The following is a 6444-nucleotide window of genomic DNA, read 5'->3' as shown; positions in this document are numbered from 1 at the left end:
TGCCTCCTGAGGGAGCCGCTCTCCTGGGAGTGGGCACCCTAGGGCTCTGGCTCCATAAGAGCCCCCACGGCTGCCGTGCGGACCCCCCCCGTCACAATGGCCTGTGGGCACGATGCCGCCCCTGGTCACAAAGGCCTGGCGGTCACCGTGGAGACGCCCACGCCCGTTTGACGGCAGCCCCCTGGGGACACGGACTCACAGGCCCAGAGCAGGCCCACGCTCCTCTGGCGTCCTCTAGTCCAGCCCCGCTCTGTCAGCCCTGTGGCCTTCGCTGGACATTTTCCCAGAGGGGTCCCCAGCCTCGCTGACAGGCTGAGCTGCGGCTGTGCTGGGGCCGCTCTGGAACCAGCTAGCACCGGCTGGCACCGGCCGGCACCGGCCGTGTCCGGCACCGGGCAGCCCCTGGTCTCCTCGCACAGAGGCCGCCGCTGCAGCCCCCCCACCCCTGGCTGCCAGCACCTCACCCGGTACACCCAATCCAAGGGGCCCCTCCAGACCACAGTCCTCTGTTCATTTAGCAGCTCTCAGTGTCACCATGAGGGGCTTTGTCCCCAGGAAGGCCACTAGGGAGACTGAAGGTACACGTGTGGGCAAGGTGGACTCCTCCAGCAGCTGGGCTCAGACACTCAGCCTGCCCACTAGCTAGCCCCGGGATCCCAGTCTCCCCAGTTGCTGGCCCCTGCATGTAGGGGCCCCCAAGGCCACAGCCCTTGTCCAGTTGCTGGTTGTCGTGGTTTAGCTTCAGTCGGCAACTGAGCACCACACAGCCGCTCGCTCACCCTCCCCACCCGCTGGGATGGGGGAGAGAATCGGAAGAGCAGAAGTAAGAAAGCTCGTGGGTTGAGAGAAGAACAGTTTAAGACTTGGGAAAAAGAAAATAAAAAATATAATTATAAATAATAATTTGTAGTGAAAAGGAAAACAAGAAAAAAGAGAGAGACGGGGGGGTGGGGGAGGACGGACAAAACCCGGGGAAAAACAACAAGTGATGCAACCCGCCGACCCATGCCCAGCCAGTCCCCGAGCAGCGATCGCTACTCCCAGGCCAACTCTCCCCAGTTGATAGACTGAGCATGACTGAGCATATGGTATGGAATAGCCCTTTGGTCAGTTTGGATCAACTGTGCCAAAGGGCCTGTGCCCCCTCCCAGCTTCTTGCGCACCCAGCAGAGCATGGGGAGCTGAAAGGTCTCTGACTAGCGTAAAGATTACTTAGCGACAACTAAAACGTCAGTGTGTTAGCAACATTATTCTCATTCTAACTCCAAAACACAGCACTATACCAGCTGCTAGGAAGAAAAATAACCCTATCCCAGTGGGAACCAGGACACTGGTACTGACCACAGCCCCCAGGCCGGACGGGACTCCCCTGGTCCCATAGCTGACCCTCGGTGCTCTCACCACTAGAGGCAGCCAGGGTCTCTCACACCCAGGGCTGGCCCTCAGAGACCCACTCACTCCCTTGCTCCCAGGCCACCTCACCTGCTCACCGGCTCGTGCGGCTTGATCTTCGCTGGCCAGCACGCTCGTGCACACACCCGCACTCGCTCCAGTCGCTGCCCCAGGGACACCGGGGCCCTCCGCCCCGTGGTCTGATCCCAGCTGCTGCATTCACACCCTCGCGCGCGCACACGCACTTGCACACGCGCACGCCTACGCGCACACACGGACACGCACGTACAGACACGTGCACACAGGACAGAGAACCCTCAGTCAGCACAGAGCCCGGAAGGCATTTAATAAGGAGACAGGACAGGCTGCGCTGGTCAGGCACAGGGCACGGGCCAGGCAAGCACACTGGCAAGGCGCTGGCAGCCAGGCGCCGCTGCTCTCACTGTCCCGTGAGGCAGGTGCAGCGGAAAGCCCTGCGCAGAGCCCGACAAGCTGTCCTGAGGACAGAGAGCCATCGCTGGTGAGCTGGGGCGCGCGGGAGGGCGGCGGTGCCTATGTGGGAAGGAGAGCTGTAGGCGAGGGGCTGGGCGGGGGTAGGTGCTCTGTGCCCCTCGTGCGCGGGACCTCTGGCCAGGGGAGAAGCTGCTGCCTCTGTGCCTGCATCCTCTGATGGGGCAAGAGACGCGCTCTGTGTGTCGCCGTCTCCCTCTCCTGCAGCCTCTCTGTCGGGCACCTCTTCCCACTCTTCCTCCAGGTCTACCAGATCAGCATCACAGGTTACGGGGCCAACAGGGGCAGGCCCTTGGCTCTCCATCCTCGCTGCCAAGCCCTGGTCGCTCAGTATGCCCTGAGCAGCGCCGACAGTTTTGGCACCATCATCTGCCAGGTGGGGCATGACTGCAGGCAAGGGAGGTGCTGAGGCAGGGACAGTCACGCTGTGCCCCTCTTGACGGGCAGCTCCAGGCGAGGGAGGAGTTGAGAAGCTGGTGTCCTCAGGCACTGATGCGGGGAGAGGCTCGCTGCGTCCCTGGTCCCTGGGAGCTGCGGCCAGGCAAGGCTCTGCTGGCTCTGCATCTTTGCATGTTAATGGGGCAAGAGAAGCGCTCTTTAAGTCGCTTGCTGCCTCTCCTGCAGCGTCTCTGTCAGGGACCTCTTCCCACTCTTCCTCCAGGTCCTCCAGAGCAGTGTCACTGGTTATGGGGCCAACAGGGGCGGGTCCCTGGCCCTCGGCCCCCGCTGCCAGGTCCTGGTCACCCAGGATGCCCTCAGCAGTGCCCAGGGCATCGGCACTATCATCTGCTGCCTGGAGCATGGCCGCAGGCAAGGGAGGAGCCAACAACTGTACATCTTCAGGCGCTGATGCGAGGAGAGGCTCGCTGTGCCCCTGGTCCCCAGGACCTCCGGCCAGGCAAAAAGCTGCTGGCTCTACGTCCGAGTCCGCTGAGGGGGCAGGAGACGCGCGCTGAGGGTGGTCATCTGCCTGTCCTGCGGTGTCTCTGGCCGTGCTGCCGGGTGAGCCGGGCACCTTCTGGGGGCCTGTGTGTGGCTCCCGGCTGAGGCTCAGCAGACTGAGGCTGCTCCAGATGGTATGGATGGAGATGTCGTCCTCCAGCTGACTCTGTCCTGACAGGTCTTCAGACGTTTTGTCGTCGTCCTCCTGCTCCAGCTCCTCCAGATGCTCCATCTTGATTCGCACCACCACAAGACACTTTGGGGCATCCACAGGCCGTGTGCGCAGCAGCTTGCCGTGGCCAAGTCGCAAGGGTGGCAGACGATGGCCCGGCCTCGCCACCGGCCGTGCCCAGTGCCCTTTTGCGGCGCAGCTCCCCGGCGAAACTGGTGCGCGGGCCTCGCCAGCAGCCCTGGTGGCCCCCGGAGCATAGGGATGAGGTGGTCCTGGCTGAGCTGCAGGGGCCTCACCACCCTTGGCGGCCTGCACCTGGGCTGTTCTTGTAGGCGTCGCCAGACCGGTGGTGCGCGCAAGGTGCCCCTGTGCCGCCAGCTGCTGGCCGGGTCCCCGGCTTGCGGCTGCAACGCGCCTCAGGACCCCTGACACCAATGACTGCACTGTGGACTCCAGAGCCACGTCACAGGTTGTGCGGCCGTGTGGGGCAGGCCCCCATCTCTCAGCCCTCACTGCCATGCCCCGGTCACCGAGGATGCCCCGGGCAGGTGGGACGAGCTCTCGGTGGCCGCTGGCTGTGGGGCCCATGGCATGTGCTCTGCCTCTCAGAGAAGATCCGGAGGTTGCTGCTGCTGGCAGAGCGGGCAGCTTGGTGACATTTGCAGATCCCGCTGTTGGAGCTGCAAGTGCGTACCGGGGTGCAGCTGCCTGTGTCGCTTCAAGCCTTGGGAGAGGTGGCAAGGCTGGCGTGGGCACTCTTTCCCTCTGTGTGACCCTGCTGCGGGGCGGTGCCTCCCAGCCCTCCAGCCTGTCTGTCTGCAAGAGAAGACGCGGAGAATGATCGTGTGACTGTGGTCCTTTCACCCCTGTGTCCCAGCGGGAACCCCCCTGTGGCCGGGCCATCCTGCCAGCTGTGAGGGCAGTGCTCAGCCCCACAGGCGGCTGCTGCCCCGCTCCCAGAGCTGGCTGGGGAGAGGGCTGGTCCCTGTGTGGCCCCCCCACTGAGTCTCGGGAGCACCCCCAGCATGCCTGGGCAGCCTGCCGGGCACAGCCGGGGAGTCTCAGCTTGCTGGGGGGCCGGTCGCACCTGTCCCCTCCGGCACTGCCCGCCCTGCCATCGGCACCTCCCAGGGTCGGGGAGGCATTCGGCCCCATCTCCCTCAAGCTCCCTACCTGTGTGCAATGGCTGCAAGTGCTCTGTGAGCTCGCTGGGCAGGAGAGCGGTGGCAGCCTGTCCCCACGGAGGGACAAGGCTGTGGTCTGTCTCTGCTGCGGCACTGCCTGTGGCTGCCTGCGGCGCACCTGTGGGGAGAAGGAGGAGGCACGGGATGGTGGCGACTGTGTGGGCACAGCGGCCCCTGCAGAGCCGGCAAGCCAGGCCCCGGCTTTGAGGCAGCTCCTGGCCACTACAGGCAGGCTGAACTCAGCTCCGTGCTGCTCTCTGCCTCTGGGGCCTTGCTGCGGGGCTGCGTAGGCCGTGGCCGTCCCGGAGCCGGCCCTGCCAGAGAAACCCCGGGGCGTGGCATGGCTGTGCCCGGGCCGGAGGCGCTCAGGGCTGGCCGTCTCGCGCCTGGCCATCCCTGTGTCCCAGCGCCCGCTTCTCCCTCCAGCCCCATCCCTCACCTGGCGGTGCTCCTGCAGGCGCTGCAGCCCCTCGTCGGGCTGGGAGCGAGCGTTCGCCTCCTGCTTCTCGGGCATCTTCGGGGTCCTCTGTTGGACACCTGCCGCGGTCAGCCAGGGGAGATGCTGCCTCCTGAGGGAGCCGCTCTCCTGGGAGTGGGCACCCTAGGGCTCTGGCTCCATAAGAGCCCCCACGGCTGCCGTGCGGACCCCCCCCGTCACAATGGCCTGTGGGCACGATGCCGCCCCTGGTCACAAAGGCCTGGCGGTCACCGTGGAGACGCCCACGCCCGTTTGACGGCAGCCCCCTGGGGACACGGACTCACAGGCCCACAGCAGGCCCACGCTCCTCTGGCGTCCTCTAGTCCAGCCCCGCTCTGTCAGCCCTGTGGCCTTCGCTGGACATTTTCCCAGAGGGGTCCCCAGCCTCGCTGACAGGCTGAGCTGCGGCTGTGCTGGGGCCGCTCTGGAACCAGCTAGCACCGGCTGGCACCGGCCGGCACCGGCCGTGTCCGGCACCGGGCAGCCCCTGGTCTCCTCGCACAGAGGCCGCCGCTGCAGCCCCCCCACCCCTGGCTGCCAGCACCTCACCCGGTACACCCAATCCAAGGGGCCCCTCCAGACCACAGTCCTCTGTTCATTTAGCAGCTCTCAGTGTCACCATGAGGGGCTTTGTCCCCAGGAAGGCCACTAGGGAGACTGAAGGTACACGTGTGGGCAAGGTGGACTCCTCCAGCAGCTGGGCTCAGACACTCAGCCTGCCCACTAGCTAGCCCCGGGATCCCAGTCTCCCCAGTTGCTGGCCCCTGCATGTAGGGGCCCCCAAGGCCACAGCCCTTGTCCAGTTGCTGGTTGTCGTGGTTTAGCTTCAGTCGGCAACTGAGCACCACACAGCCGCTCGCTCACCCTCCCCACCCGCTGGGATGGGGGAGAGAATCGGAAGAGCAGAAGTAAGAAAGCTCGTGGGTTGAGAGAAGAACAGTTTAAGACTTGGGAAAAAGAAAATAAAAAATATAATTATAAATAATAATTTGTAGTGAAAAGGAAAACAAGAAAAAAGAGAGAGACGGGGGGGTGGGGGAGGACGGACAAAACCCGGGGAAAAACAACAAGTGATGCAACCCGCCGACCCATGCCCAGCCAGTCCCCGAGCAGCGATCGCTACTCCCAGGCCAACTCTCCCCAGTTGATAGACTGAGCATGACTGAGCATATGGTATGGAATAGCCCTTTGGTCAGTTTGGATCAACTGTGCCAAAGGGCCTGTGCCCCCTCCCAGCTTCTTGCGCACCCAGCAGAGCATGGGGAGCTGAAAGGTCTCTGACTAGTGTAAAGATTACTTAGCGACAACTAAAACGTCAGTGTGTTAGCAACATTATTCTCATTCTAACTCCAAAACACAGCACTATACCAGCTGCTAGGAAGAAAAATAACCCTATCCCAGTGGGAACCAGGACACTGGTACTGACCACAGCCCCCAGGCCGGACGGGACTCCCCTGGTCCCATAGCTGACCCTCGGTGCTCTCACCACTAGAGGCAGCCAGGGTCTCTCACACCCAGGGCTGGCCCTCAGAGACCCACTCACTCCCTTGCTCCCAGGCCACCTCACCTGCTCACCGGCTCGTGCGGCTTGATCTTCGCTGGCCAGCACGCTCGTGCACACACCCGCACTCGCTCCAGTCGCTGCCCCAGGGACACCGGGGCCCTCCGCCCCGTGGTCTGATCCCAGCTGCTGCATTCACACCCTCGCGCGCGCACACGCACTTGCACACGCGCACGCCTACGCGCACACACGGACACGCACGTAC

Source organism: Mycteria americana, chromosome 10 (assembly GCF_035582795.1).
Source record: "Mycteria americana isolate JAX WOST 10 ecotype Jacksonville Zoo and Gardens chromosome 10, USCA_MyAme_1.0, whole genome shotgun sequence".
Taxonomy (NCBI): Eukaryota; Metazoa; Chordata; class Aves; order Ciconiiformes; family Ciconiidae; genus Mycteria; species Mycteria americana.
The sequence above is the reverse complement of the archived record's forward strand: the minus strand, read 5'-3'. Positions refer to the sequence as shown.